This window comes from Mustelus asterias, chromosome 15 (assembly GCF_964213995.1).
Source record: "Mustelus asterias chromosome 15, sMusAst1.hap1.1, whole genome shotgun sequence".
Classification (NCBI taxonomy): Eukaryota; Metazoa; Chordata; class Chondrichthyes; order Carcharhiniformes; family Triakidae; genus Mustelus; species Mustelus asterias.
The window spans coordinates 88,810,457-88,826,185 of NC_135815.1; the positions used below are offsets into that span (position 1 = coordinate 88,810,457).

General features: G+C 43.7%; 1 protein-coding gene across 1 annotated transcript in view; it reads left to right on the top strand.

Annotated features, from left to right (window-relative positions):
* The first annotated feature begins 5,290 nt into the window (after positions 1–5,290).
* LOC144504637 (ras and Rab interactor 2-like) overlaps positions 5,291–15,729 on the top strand; it is a 156,900-nt gene continuing 146,461 nt past the window's right edge. The window contains exon 1 of the mRNA XM_078230305.1: positions 5,291–5,393. The gene's annotated coding sequence lies outside the window, so the exon portion shown is untranslated. The remainder of the gene's footprint in view (positions 5,394–15,729) is intronic.

The window sequence follows — 15,729 nt, forward strand, 5'->3', positions numbered from 1 at the left end:
CCAGTGAACTCTGATTAGTAGAGGCATTGCCATAGAGAATGCACCAGCTACTGGTGACCGACAATTAACTGCCAAGCATTGCTTGAAAATTTAAACCTGGCAGCTTGACTCTGATTGGATAAGGCATTACCCTGAACCAGCAAATGGCCATCATTTATTTTGTTTAGTTGCGTTGACCCTCGGACGGGAATTTCCAGTTTCGCTCGAGCGAGGCTGTAAAATCCCGTCCCTAGTCATAGAGTCATAGAAGTTTACAGCATGGGAACAGGCCCTTCGGCCCAACTTGTCCATGCCGCCTCTTTTTTTTAAAGTCGCAATTGCCTGCATTTGGCCCATATCCTCCTATACCCAGCTTACCCATGTAACTGTCTAAATGTTTTTTAAAAGACAAAATTGTACCCGCCTCTACTACTACCTCTGGCAGCTTGTTCCAGACACTCACCACCCTCTGTGTGAAAAATTCTGGACACTTTTGTATTTCTCCCCTCTCATCTTAAACCTATGCTCTCTAGTTTTAGACTCCCCTACCTTTGGGAAAAGATATCGACTTTCTAGCTGATCTGGGCCCCTCATTATTTTATAGACCTCTATAAGATCACCCCTCAGCCTTCTACGCTCCAGGGAAAAAAGTCCCAGTCTATCCAGCCTCCCCTTATAACTCAAACCATCAAGTCCCGGTAGCATCCTAGTAAATCTTTTCTGCACTCTTTCTAGTTTAATAATATCCTTTCTATAATAGGGTGACCAGAACGCTACACAGTATTCCAAGTGTGGCCTTACCAATGTCTTGTACAACTTCAACAAGATGTCCCAACTCCTGTATTCAATGTTCTGACCAATGAAAACAAGCATGCTGAATGTCTTCTTCACCACTCTGTCCACCTGTGACTTTATTTTCAAGGAGCTATGAACCTGTACCCCTAGATCTCTTTGCTCTGTAACTCTCCCCAATGCCCTACCATAAACTGAGTAAGTCCTGCCCTGGTTCAATCTGCCAAAATGCATCACCTCGCATTTATTTAAATTAAATTCCATCTGCCATTCATCAGCCCACTGGCCCAATTGATCAAGATCCCATTGCAATCCGAGATAACCTTCTTCACTGTCCACTATGCCACCAATCTTGGTGTCATCTGCAAACTTACTAACCATGCCTCATATATTCTCATCCAAATCATTAATATAAATGACAAATAACAGTGGACCCAGCACTGATCCCTGAGGCACACCGCTGGTCACAGGCCTCCAGTTTGAAAAACAACCATCTACAATCACCCTCTTGCTTCTGTCATCAAGCCAATTTAGCTAACTCACCCTGGATCCCATGAGATTTATTATGCAACAACCTACCGTGCGGTACCTTGGCAAAGGCCTTGCTAAAGTCCATGTAGACAACATCAACTGCACTGCCCTCATCTACCTTCTTGGTTACCCCTTCAAAAAAACTCAATCAAATTTGTGAATCATGATTTTCCACTCACAAAGCCATGCTGACTGTCCCTAATCAGTCCTTGCATCTCTAAATGCCTGTAGATCCTGTCTCTCAAAATACCTTCCAATAACTTACCCACCACAGATGTGAGGCTCACTGGCCTGTAGTTCTCATGCTTTTCCCCACAGCCCTTTTTAAACAAAGGCACAATATTTGCCACCCTCCAATCTCCAGGCATCTCACCTGTGACTATTGATGATTCAAATATCTCTGCTAGGGGACCCGCAATTTCCCCCCGCAGCCTCCCACAATGCCCTAGGATACACTTCATCAGGTCCTGGGGATTTATCTACCTTGATGCGCTTTGAGACTTCCAGCATCTCCTTCTCTGTAATATGTACACTCCTCAAGACATCACTATTTATTTCCACAAATTCCCTAACATCGATGCTTTTCTCAACACTATATACTGATGAGAAATATTCATTTAGGATCTCACCCATTTCTTGTGGATCCGCACATAGATGACCTTGTTGATCCTTAAGAGGCCCTACTCTCTCCCTAGTTACTCTTTTGCCCTTTATGTATTTGTAGAAGCTCTTTGGATTCTCCTTTGCCTTATCTGCCAAAACAATCTCGTGTCCCCTTTTTACCCTCCTGATTTCTCTCTTTACTCTATTCCTACACCCTCTATACTCTTCAAGGGATTCACTTGATCCCAGCTACCTATGCATGTCATGTGCCTCCTTCTTCTTCTTGACCAGGGCCTCAATATCCCGAGTCATCCAGAGTTTCCTACTTCTGCCAGCCTTGCCCTTCACTCTAAGAGGAATGTGCTTACCCTGAACCCTGGTGAACACACTTTTGAAAGCCTCCCACTTACCAGATGTCCCTTTGCCTTCCCACGGACTCCCCTAATTAACTTTTGAAAGTTCCTGCCTGATACGATCAAAATTGGCCTTGCCCCAATTTACAATTTTAACTTTTGGGCCAGACCTATGATTCTCCAACGCTATCTTAGTGCCCAACATTAGGTGTGATTCTGTGATTGAACAACATTTGATAAATATTCCTCAGTGTGCTAAACATCACGCTGACAACAGTGTAAGATTGTCAGTCGGGCTCACAGTGTACGCATTTGTTTGTACTGGAAGCTACATATATTACATATAAATGGTCCTGCTCTTTGCAGACAGAACGAACATGTACACACATTGCTTCTGTTGCAGCTACACAAAGTAAGTGATGGCCATTCGCTGTTTCAGGGCAACGACTTAACCAATTAGAGTCAAGCTGCCAGGTTTAAATTTTCAAACAATGCTTGGCAGTTAATTGTCAGTCGCCATTAGCTGGTGCATTCTCCATAGCAATGCCTCTACTAATCAGAGTCTTCTGGGCAACCAATCAGTATTCTCTTCTCATACAGTATAAATTTGTTGTTGCTCCTGACGTTGGTGTTCTTTGTGGTTGTCCTGATGAGTAAAAGATGCAAAGCTTTGACAAAATGAAAATTAGCTGAGATTAGAAATTCTTCTTCAAAGAAGAGACTACTTACATTTAAGTAAGAAACACAAGCAATAGGAAAATAAAGTTGAGGCCCAGTAAAATAAAGTTGCATAAGTAAACTAAAGTCAAACAAAGTTAATGCAAAGAAAGCAAATTGAAGCCATGACAGAAGAGCTCAGTCATGTGAGGTTATAGAAGTGACTTACAGATGTTGACTATCATGTGTCAATACTTACAGCACCTTCTTTGCACTTTAATTGAAGAAATGACATTTGACACATGTAATCAACATATTAATTAGTGTACATTATTGAAAAATGACACACATTAGCATTAGAAACGAGCTTCTTATTTTCTCGCCACCCACTGCCCGGCTGATAAGTGACACTTGTCATACACTGCTCAATCACTACACTATGTGACACAATTATCCACAGGGCACCCCCTCATTAGCCAGAGATGCCACCATTACAAAAATAACTCCTTCCCCCACAAAGAAAGAGTATGCCAAACATTTATTTCAGGCAAGCCATACTCACTTAGGGGCATTCTGATCTACTCCATGTGTACAAGTTACATATGTCTTTATACTATCGGCCTTTTGGCTAAGATCAAGCATCAGATCAAACCCGAGATGGGGTGCAATGCCTTGTCTTGTCAGCTTGGATCTTGTTTGTCTCTCCATGACGGACCATGGGGACCATGACGTGGATTCAGTTGGAATTTGAATTTGGTTTTTGGAGCAAGCAAGGAATGGATTTGGGTTTGCCCGGTCTATTCTGCTTAAAGTTTAAAGTTTATTTATTAGTGTCACAAATAGGCTTATGTTAACACTGCAATGATGTTACTGTGGAAATCCCCTAGTCTTCACACTCTTGCACCTGTTCAGGTACACTGAGGGAAAATTTACCATGGCTAATGCACCTAACCAGCACGGCTTTCAGACTGAGAGAGGAAACCAGAGCACCCGGAGGAAACCCACACAGACACGGGGAGAATGTGCAGACTCTGCACAGACAGTGACCCAGGCCGGGAATTGAACTTGGGTCCCTGATGCTGTGAGGCAGCAGTGCCACCATGCCGCCCTGAGCATTGGCTTTGTAGCTTTTTTAAAAAGTTTTCAAAAAATGTCTTTATACTATGCCTTTAAGGTGAAAATATGGCCTAAAGCAGAAACTGTGGGTGGGATTTTATGGCCTCACTCGTCCCGAAACAGTAAAATCCTGCCTGGGGTCAATGGACCTTTCCATTGTCCGCCCCTCGTCTCTAATTCCCATGATAGGTGGGGCGATAAAATTCTGACCGGTATTTCACCTCATATGGAGTCAAATTTGCATTACATCATGTTCTTTCACAATTGTTCTGAGAAGAATATTTGGGTAAAAAAAAGATATTTTTTAAAAAGCAGCAGGTCTCTCTCTCCAAACTACAGTAAGAAGTTTCACAACACCAAGTTAAAGTCCAACAGGTTTATTTGGAATCACGAGCTTTCGGAGCGCTGCTCCTTCATCAGGTGAGTGGAGAGGTGGGTTCACAAGCACAGCATATTTAGGCAGAGACACAATTGCAAGATAATGGTCGGAATGCGAGTCTAAGGCTGGAATTTTACCGGCACGCCTGTCCCGATTCTGGGGGCGGACGAGGCTCGGAGAACGGCGTTCTCCTTTGGCCTCGGGCTGGATCGTACGAACCTCGAGCGGACGTGCCGGTAAAATTCCGCCCTAAGCCTCCAAACTACACCAATCCCAAAATGTGAACAGGGAAACATGTCTGTCTGTCCCTGCCTTTAGACAACAGGGGTGGCACCCCTTCTCTCTGAGGTAAACTCGAGTTATTGTATCTGAATAAAAAGTGTTTTCCCCGCTCTCAGAGTAAAGACACTCCTGCAAGTTATGAAGTTGTCTTGAAGAGTACCCTTTTTAATTCCCTTACTTGAAAAGTCTGTCAGAGAGTCAGTGCAGGCTAGATGGGCCGAATGGCCTCATCTTCAGGGGATTGTCTGGCTCCTGGACATGCCTTCAAGGCACAAAGAGTCAATAAAGCAATAAGATTATTATTTACACATATTAAAAAGTGCAGAAGTTGATTATTTGAGGACATATGGGGGGAAAATATAAGCACTGACACACACAAGTGTGTAATTTAAAGTAACCCCAAAGGTTTACAAACAGCATGCATTCAACAGCAGAGCCGGCGCCAGGACTATCCTCCTCCTCCTCCTCCTCCTTCTCCAAGGACTCGCGCGATCTGCCAAAGTTTTGAAGCAAAGTTTACTTTTGGTTTTTTTTCCCCTTTTCTCTTTTAAGTTGTGGTGAGTGCAGTGGCGCTTGCGCAGTGCGGGCCAGAGAGGGAGCCGGCTGGAGTGCCGAGGGACAGATGTGAGAGTGAGGGAAGGAGACAGAGACAGAGAGAGAGAGAGAGAAAAGGGAGTGAAGCATCTCCTCAGCAGCCTCAGGTAAGCTCAGCCAGCGAGAGAGGGGGTGGGGGCTGGAGGCGAAGATGGGAATAAAAAGGGGGGGGGGAGTTGAGTTTGTTGTGTAGCTGAGAGAGTCTTTGTCCCTCTGCATTTGTCTCCTTTTGTTGTGATGTCCTGACAAGTGAGCAGCTGTTTTTGTCTCTCTCTCTGTTGCAATTTTTACTTCATAAGCTTGTCTGTGTGTGTATGTTTTAAAGGCACAATCTGTTTCGACGTGTTTCCCTGCAGAGTGGATGTTTAAAAGTCTTGTCAGTGAATAATATGTCTGTAGAGAAGGGGGTGAGGGTTTTTTTTTGGGGGGGGGGGTGGTTCAGACAGAGAGAGGACCATATCCCCTTTTTTCCCCCCTCTTGCTCTGCCACTTTTTGTTCGGCTCGTGTCCAACCCTTGTTGCCCCTTGTGGTGCCTTGCCCTTATGTTGTTGTCATCTTGTCCCCTGGAGATTGCCCCCCCACCTTTTGTAAAATATTTGTGTTCGTGTTTTCTTGTGTGTGGTGAGTGGGGGGTAGACTTTAGGGAGTCCTATTGCAGTGGCTCATCAGCACTCATTCTGTATTGTGTGTTTCTTTGAAAGACCTTCTTCTTGTAGTTGTTCTTTGCTTTGATATATAATGGTGGCTTTGACAGTCTCTTTTGCAACCCCCCCCCCCCCCCCCCCACCCCAACTCCCTTCCATGTATGCAGTACAGCTGAATTGAATTCAGTGGGGAAAAAAGTTAACCTGGATTAAACATGCAATGCTCAGAATTTAATATTCTCCGCCAGTGGGGGAGGCGAGAGCTGTATGTTTGTTGACACTGATTCATTTTCCCCTTCATGTGTGCCACTTTCAAGATCCATTGGCTGCTTATTATTGCAAGGGTGTGTAGTGCTGTGCTGTGCTGCTGCTGCTCTCAATGCCAGCGTCCTCTGTATGCCTTTGTTATCTTGTGTTACAGAGGAAGATAAATCTTGGGAGTTGCTTCTGGAATTGTGGCTCCGTCCTATTGTCCTCTTCGCTGCTGTTTTAAGATGATTAAATTTCTTGGGGGTTGGTGGAGGGGGGGGGAGGGGGAGAGAATTAAAACTCGGGCTCAGATAAAGAAACAAAGACTTGGATTTAACTGGGAACGCAGACAAAGGCTGAGGGATATCAGGTCTTTTGACAGCAGGGATGCGACACACTGCCTGTGATCCATTATGTAAGTTCCTGGAGTTGTGGACACTTAATTCGCTCTGTTGCTGTTGATATATTAAAATGCCGCTTATTAATCAGCAGTGGGAATGCAACTGTCAGGGATAATTTGATCAGAAATGAATGAAACTGAGCAAATTAAATGTAATGGTTCTAAGATTCCTGATTTGTGTATACCCAACAGACTATGATGTCCTTGACTTTCTGGGTGGAAAAAGATTGGAGTTGTTATGTCGTAGTGCGTGCAGATATGTATCACTATAGTTTTTACAATTTTTTCCATACTCTAAATTCTCAGCCTTAGAATACACTCTCTGTGTGTAGTCTGCACTTTCATTGTATAAAGCCATTAAAAAAAAATTTAAGTTACAAAGCCAATGCTCAGGGAGGTACAGTGGTTAGCACTGCTGCCCCACAGTGCCAGAGACCCGGGTTCGATTCCCGGCTTGGGTCTATGCAGAGTCTGCACATTCTCCCCGTGTCTGCGTGGGTTTCCTCCAGGTGCTCTGGTTTCCTCCCACATTCCAAAAGACGCGCTGCTTAGGTGCATTGGCCATGCCAGATTCTCCCTTGGTATAACCCGAACAGGCACCGGATTGCAGCGAATAGGGGATTTTCACGGTGGCTTCGTGTAAGCCTACTTGTGACACTAATAAATAAACTTTAAACAGTGTCATCAAGGCTGGAATCTGATGGAACTTTCTGCCAATTCACATTACGTTCTATTGCCCAATCACGTTGCGTAGAGCAGGTAGCAGCTCCGGGCAAAAAAAAATATTTCCCTTAAATATTCTGGCCTTGCATCTGAACCCTTGTGTTGTGGAACATTTTGTGGTTTAATCTTGGAGAGTCTCCCTACTTTAGATCTCTGATCCATCTTTTTAACTTTTTCATTCCTCTTGAACTGCTTCTGTGGTATAATTGTGAACTTTTAAGGACTTTTTTAATGTTGTCTTTGTAACCCTCTACTGCAGCATTTGTCCAGTCTATACTTTTCACCCTTTGCCTTCGAGTTCCGCAGACCACACACTTTATATGATGGTTTGTGCTCTTAGACGACCCTCTTTCATCAGAAAAATATACTGTATTAGAAGTTTTTTTTTAGAAGTACATTGCACAACATTACACAGGGGCATAGAATCATAGAAACCCTACAGTGCAGAAAGAGGCCATTTGGCCCATCAAGTCTGCACCGACCACAATCCCACCCAGGCCCTACCCATATATCCCTACATATTTACCCGCTAATCCCTCTAACCTACCCATCTTGGGACACTAAGGGTCAATTTAGCATGGCCAATCAACCTAACCCGCGCATCTTTGGACTGCGGGAAGAAACCGGAGCACCTGGAAGAAACCCATGCAGACACAAGGAGAATGTGCAAACTCCACACAGACAGTGACCCAAGCCGGGAATCGAACCTGGGTCACTGGAGCTGTGAAGCAGCAGTGCTAACCACTGTACTACCGTGCCACCCAGGTTCAAGGTGAGAGGGAGAAAGCTTAAAGGAGATATGTGGAGGAGGTTTTTCATGCAGAGAGTGGTGGGTGCCTGGAACGCGCTGCCAGAGGAGGTGCTGGAAGCAGGCACATTAGCAACATTTAAGAGGCATCTGGATGGGTACATGAATTGAGGGATATGGTCCGCCTAAGGGCAGAGGGTTTTTTTAAAGTTTAGTTAGGGCAGCATGATCGGCACGGGCTTGGAGGGCCAAAGGGCCTGTTCCTGTGCTGTACTTTTCTTTATTCTTGTGACATAGTGTTTAGCACTTTTTCCTTCACAGCAGCAGGGATTTGGGTTCAATTCCTGGCTTGGGTCACTGTCTGTGTGCCGTTTGCACATTCTCCCCATGTCTGCGTGGGTTTCCTCTGGGTGCTCCGGTTTCCTCCCACAGTCCAAAGATGTGCAGGTTAGGTGTATTGGCCATGCTAAATTGCCCTTTAGTGTCAGGAGGACTAGCTGGAGTAAAATGCATGGGATTATGGGCCTGGGTGGGATTGTGGTCGGTGAAGACTCGATGGGCTGAATGGCCTCCTTCTGCATTGTAGATTCTATGATTTCACATTTGACATTACAGCTCAATTTCTTTCAATACCTTCCATGCAGTCTGAGGTGCCTCACTACATGTTATATTTACAGTTCACCTCAAACATTCTCTGGTGTGTACGGCCCAAAGGAATTTCGCGCACAAACGCGAGGTAGGAGTGTGTGAAGACCATACAGCCATTCGGCCCTACTTCACTATTTGGTATGATAAAATAGGTTCCAGTCCCTCAGTATATCATTGGCATGCACTCCATGGATCCAGCGTGTAAATAACTGCTACAAGGTGTGTAAGGTTGATCCTAGCTGACTCCCCCCACCTTTTGATATGCCCTGCTCTGACGATCTGACGAAGGATTATCCAGCTACGACTCTCTCTACAATTTTTACAGATGCACCATAGAAAACATTCTTTCTGGTTGTATCACAGCTTGGTATGGCTCCTGCTCTGCCCAAGACCGCAAGGAACTACAAAAGGTCGTGAATGTAGCCCAATCCATCACGCATCCATTAACTCTGTCTACACTTCCCGCTGCCTCGGCAAAGCAGCCACCATAATTAAGGATCCCACGCACCCCCGAACATTCTCTCTTCCACCTTCTTCCATCGGGAAAAGGATACACAAGTCTGAGGTCACGCACCAACTGACTCAAAAGCAGCTTCTTCCCTGATGCTGTCAGACTTTTGAATGGACTTACCTTGCATTAAGTTGATCTTTCTCTACACCTTAGCTATGTCTGTAACACTACATTCTGCACCCTCTCCTTTGCTTCTCTATGAACGGTATGCTTTGTCTGTATAGCGCACAAGAAACAATACTTTTCACTGTACACTAATACATGGGACAATAAATCAAATCAGATTTAAAAAGTTGGTTCCGTCCTCTCTCCACAGAGGCTGTCAGACCTGCTGAGATTTTGCAGCATTTTCTGTTTTTGTTTCAGATTCCAGCATCCACAGTTTTTTGCTTTTACCTTTTATAAATGTTTCCCTTTCAGTCTCATGAAGGGTGAAGAATGAATTTTTTTTCTTGCTGGCTGCCAGTAAATTGTTGTCGGTACAGCAGTGAAAAAAGCATATATTTCTCAAACATAAAAGATCAGGGATGGGTGATTAAAATGTGCAACACTGTTCTAGTTTGGTAAAGGCAAAATATTGCAGATGCTATATTGCAAAAACAGAAACTTATGGAAAAACTCAGCAGGTCTGACAGCATCTGTGGAGAGAGAATAGAGCCAACCTTTCATCCTGACTAGAAACTCTATTCTCTCCACAGATGCTGTCAGACCTGCTGAGCTTTTCCAGCGTTTTCTATCGTTGTTCTAGTCTGGACCTGGCTGAGTAAGCTTCTTGTAATGCATCCAAGGGAGGGAGGTCTATCCATTGTTCTGCATCTTAATCATACCCTTGTTCCCTGCTGATTTTAAACCATTCTTTCAGACCCAGTAAGCTTGAAAGGGTAGTTGGAAGCCCAGCAAGTATGTGACTCACTCCTTTGTACCTCAGGTAATATATATCCTTCTAACCCTTCCATCCTGGAGAACTCTTGTGACTCCAGGCTGGTAATTTTATTAATAACTGGAATGACCAAGCCATGGGTTGGAGGAAGTAACACACAAGTCTCATATCCAAGACTGTAATATATAATAAATACTCTCTATGGTCTTGAAGCATCACTGAAAATAATATTTATCAAGGTCTAGAATCTTAAGTTAAGATCTATAATCCTCAGTGCAGGATATATGTTACCACATTGTGTAATGGAATTGTTAATGGCTGTCCCATTTTTGATTTGGAGGTTCAAACCATTTACGTCTGGGGTAAGCTGCAAATGTTACGCATTAAATGTGTTTCTATAATCCAGTTCTTTTGGGGCATGCTCTAGCTTGGAGGAGTGGCAGTTTGGCTGGTTTCAGAGATGCAAGTATCCCCTTGAGAGGATACCTTTCTGGAGACAGGCAGAACATGTGTACACTAACCATGAACATGTGTGCCATGTTCTAACCATGTTATAACTTTCCTGGAAGTCCAGCATTAAAATCACTCACCTTGATGAGCACACAAAATGTCACCGAGGAATTGTCATTGTAGCGAAAATGTGGGACAACTTAATGCAACTAATGTCACAGTAACAAGATCCGATGAAGGTACGGGGTCCCGATGTTAATGGAGGGAGTAGTGTTTCTCCAGCCACTCACAAATTACTTTGAAATTGAAGCAAAATATAGATGCTCCACTGTGCAATGAAGTGTACTTGTGCCTGTTGATGTTGGGTCTTGAGGGACAAGGCAACATTTGTGAAGCATGTAGCATCCTATCATGAGAATTAAATGAGATTCGTTGCATCTAGATCAAGTGATTAGGCGCTACATTACAAAGAAAAGTACAGCACAAGAACAAGCCCTTCGGCCCTCCAAACCCGTGCCGATCATGATACCCTAACGAAATTTTTAAAAGCCTGTCCTTACTCGATCCCTCTATTCCCTCCCTATTCATGTATTCATCAAGATGCCTCTTAAATGTTGCTAATGTGCTTGCTTCCACCACCTCCTCTGGCAGTACGTTCCACTCTCTGCATGAAAAACTTCCCCCGTACATCTCCCTTAAACTTTCTCCTTCTCACCTTGAACCTGTGCCCCCTTGTAATTGACACTTCCACCCTGGGAGAAAGCCTCTGACTATCCTTCCTGTCTATGCCTCTCATAATTTTGTAGACCTCAGGTCTCCCCTCAGCCTCCGTCTTTCCAGTGAAAACAATCCTAGTTTATTCAACCTCTCCTCATTGCAACACCCTTGAGACCAGGCAACATCCTGGTGAATCATTTTTGCACCATTTCCAAAGCTTCCAAGTCCTTTTGGTAATGTGGTGACCAGAACCGCACGCAATACTCCAAATGGGGCCTAATCAAGGTTTGAAAGCTGCAACATGATTTCCTAACTCTTGTACTCAATGTCCCGGCTGATGAAGGCAAGTATGCCATATGCCGCCTTAATCACCTTGGCCCCTGCGATGCTACTTTTAGGGAATTGTGGACCTGCGCACCCAGATCCCTCTATGTTCATTTTCCTAAGGGTTCTGCCATTTACAGTATAATTCATTAGATTGATACATCGAGAAGAGCTGGATAAAAGTTAACATGATCAGACAAAGGAAACAGTAGTAAGCTCGAAAGAACCATGGAAGATCATAAGGTGAGAAGAGATTGTTAGATGGCATAGGGGTAATCCATGGAGAGATTAAAGACAAAGGTGAAGATATTGGACCATTTATCCGGTCAGGGGAAGTCAATAAAGTTTGTTGAGGCCAGGAATGATGGAAAGACACACTGCACAGTAAGGGGTGCAACACTTGCTGGCTAGCAGTTGGAGCAGTGAGCTTTATCCTGCAGGGGCCTGGGGCTCATTGCTTCTTGATGACAAAGACCAATGAGTAAGAAAGAGAACAAGAAGGGAAATAACCTCATAACTGTGACCTACTCAAACCAATGAGAACAGTGGATCTGATTGACCACTGGTTGGCTCCCCTCACTCCCTGACCCAATAAAGCAAGAACAAGTGGTCTCACGTTAGTATCATTCACAGCAGTAGAGTCATAGAAGTTTCCGGCATGGAAACAGGCCCTTTGGCCCAACTTGTCCGTGCTGCCCTTTTTTTAAAATCCCGAAACTAGTCGCAATTGCCTGCGTTTGGCCCATATCCCTCTATATCCATCTTACCCATGTAACTGTCTAAATGTTTTTTAAAAGACAAAATTGTACCCGCCTCTACTACTGCCACCTCTGGCAGCTTGTTCTAGACACTCACCACTCTCGGTGTGAAAAAGATTGCCCCTCTGGACCCTTTTGTATCTCTCCCCTCTCATCTTAAACCTACCTTTGGGAAAAGATATCGACTATCAAGCTGATCTATGCCCCTCATTATTTTATAGACTTCCATAAGATCACCCCTCGGCCTCCTACGCTCCAGAGAAAAAAAAGTCCCAGTCTATCCAGCCTCTCCTTATAACTCAAACCATCAAGTCCCAGTAGCATCCTAGTAAACCTTTTCTGCACTCTTTCTAGTTTAATAATATCCTCTCTATAATAGGGTGACCAGAACTGTACACAGTATTCCAAGTGTGGCCTTACCAATGTCTTGCACAACTTCAACAAGACGTCCCAACTCCTGTATTCAACTTTGGCAAGAAATCACAAAATATTTTTGTACCCATACAGTGAGTTCAATCATAATCAGTGCAGAACCTTTCTATTATTAGGAGAAAGTGAACATCTCCTTGCCTATCCTCTCCTATATTTAACAACAATATGTCTTTAGCGGGAGGTTGAGAATATAAGAAATATAAAGAGCCACTCAGCCCTTCGAGCCTGCTCCGCCATTCAGTGAGATCATGGCTGAACTTCAACATCATTTTCCCGCACTATACCCCCGAAGCTCCCATGTCCCTTGATTGTTTTTAATATGTAGAAATCTATTGATTCCTCAGTCTTGAAAGACTCAGTTAAGAGGTGTAAAAGGTGGAACACTTTTCCCTTTGCTTGACAGTGTGCTGCAATTATGCTCCACATATAGATGAACCAAAGTAATGAGATATTCACCATAAAAACCTCCAATCTCGCCCGTGGCTGGGATTCCCCCGGTGCTGCAGCAGTGAATGGAGTGCGCCAGATTTTCCATTCCTGCTGGCAAGGGGGGATGGCCACGGACAAGATCGGTGAATCCCACCCATAGCCTCCTGAAAGAGGTCCATCACAGTTGGAAATTGGTGTCTGATTGATACTGGCAGAGTCACGTAGCCTCCTCGTGCCATTGCGGACTGGGACCACTTTCTCTGTTGATGCAAAAGTAAGAAGGTGATGGAACTCCTGGCCTTTTAAGAGCTTGTTTAATTATTTGAGCCCTACAAGCACTTTTGCGACCCACTTTTGCTTTTACTGGCGGCAGATTTTCATCTCTCTTGCTCCATCTCACTTCATGTCAATCTAATCTTAAATCCTATCCTGCTGCAAATGTTTTGCTGGCTGTTATTTTCTTTTGAACTTTGTGACTTCACTGTCCAAAAGCAATAAAGCCTGGAAGCTTTGAAATCTCTGTTATTCTTGACCGTAATGCTGCAAGTATGTTATTTGTGATTTTTTTTTAAAAAAAAGTCACCCTGTTTTCAATCAGCTTCTCGCTGGCTTCCAAAGTTGTCACCACCCATCCTCCTGCAGGCTTGACATAATGTTGAAATCTGATTCCTCTGGCCAAGGACAAACTCTTCAGGGCACGTATAATATGGCTGTTCCCCTTTATTGTTGGAAGATATTGAAAATGCAAAAAAAGGAGATCTTCAAGATCTGATATATTTCTAAATGCCTGATTTTTCATAATTTATTTGGTATAGGAATAACATTGATAAACTGGAAAGAGTGCAAAGAAGATCTATGAGGATGTTGCCAGGGCTCATGGGCCTGAGGTACAGGGAGAGGTTGACCAGGATAGGACTTTATTCCTTGGAACATTGGAGAATGAGGGGTGACCGTATTGTGGTGTATAAAGTCATGAAGGGCATAGATAGGATGAATGCACTTAGTCTCTTTTCCCAGGAAAAGGGGATTGAAAACTATAATTTACTGCTGGATTCTTATCTCCGCTGATTTTATTGTTTATTATAAATTTCCATGTGTTGTTTTATTTTGTCTGTCACTTTTTCATTCTATTTTCCTTCTTTGTTTATCTGGTTTAGTGCGATAGTGCGCGGTAGCACAGTGGTTAGCACTGCTGTCTCACAGCGCCAGGGACCCGGGTTCGATTCCCGACTTGGGTCACTGTCTGTGAGGAGTCTGCATGTTCTCCCCGTGTCTGTGTGGGTTTCCTCTGGGTGCTCCGGTTTCCCCCCACAATCCGAAAGACGTGTTGGTTGGGTGCATTGGCCGTGCTAAATTCTCCCTCAGTGTACCCGAACAGGCGCCGGAGTGTGGCGACTAGGCGATTTTCACAGTAATTTCATTGCAGTGTTAATGTAAGCCTACTTGTGACTAATAAATAAACTTTATTTTATTGGCTATCAGTGTGTACTGATGCATTGTGCTATACATGCTGACCTTCCATACAACACACACTATGCACAGATCAATGACATTTTGGTTGGAACTCAATTTGTTTCCCACTGATTTTTCTCCCCCTTTTTCTTTTTGCTCAAAGAAATAAAACCCGAAACACACACAGGGATTTTTAAACTGGTAATAAAATGCACATTAATAATTAGTGCACCACTTTAAAGAATTTTAATGTTTCATGCAGAGGCGCTTTCCATTTGAGTGTAGCAATTGAGCGCCAGAACTTGCTTTTCGATTGCTGTCTAGGTTTACTCCGTTTTTCAATGGAGTAAATGACAGGCTTCAACAAGACACATCTGTCAGGAGCCAGATCAGATACTCCCAAGGTATATTACGATGTTAACCTAGACCCTAACTGTATTTTGATTTTGGCATTAGTCTGAGTGTAAGGTGTTTCACTCCAGGTGTATTTCTATTGACCCAAAAGGAGGATTTTATTTAAAACTAACTTTATTTAACAATACAATTTAACTATAACAAAAAGAATTAGCATAACTTTTACCAATCGAAATACTTAAACATGACAAGGTGTAATTCTTAACTGCTAATCTTTCTCTATTAGTTCCAATTTAAGCAATACTCTTCATAGACGTAAACTCCCCTTCAGAATCAAATAGCAAAAACACACAAGCTTACTTGAGTTACTAGTCCTCAAGCCTTTTAACACCTCTGCACAGAGAAACACCTGTCTCCTGACTCTCAGACAGCAGCCTCCAGAGAGAGACCTGTCTTCTCTGCCTGCTCATCCCTCTGTAAGCCTAGCTCTGCCCATTCACATGAGTCCAGCTCTCTTGTCAATCAACCTAGTTAAGCCCTACTCTGAAACCTCAGGGGAAAACTCTCAAAATAGCAAATATGCATTAGCTCATATTTATTTTTTCAAATCCCGTTAGATAGGAGCAATTATTTTTATGCGTTATCAGCATGTGCGCTACCGTTGTAGACAATCGGCACCATAATCAGAGCTGAAGTATAAAACAGAGCCCTCTCAAGAAACAT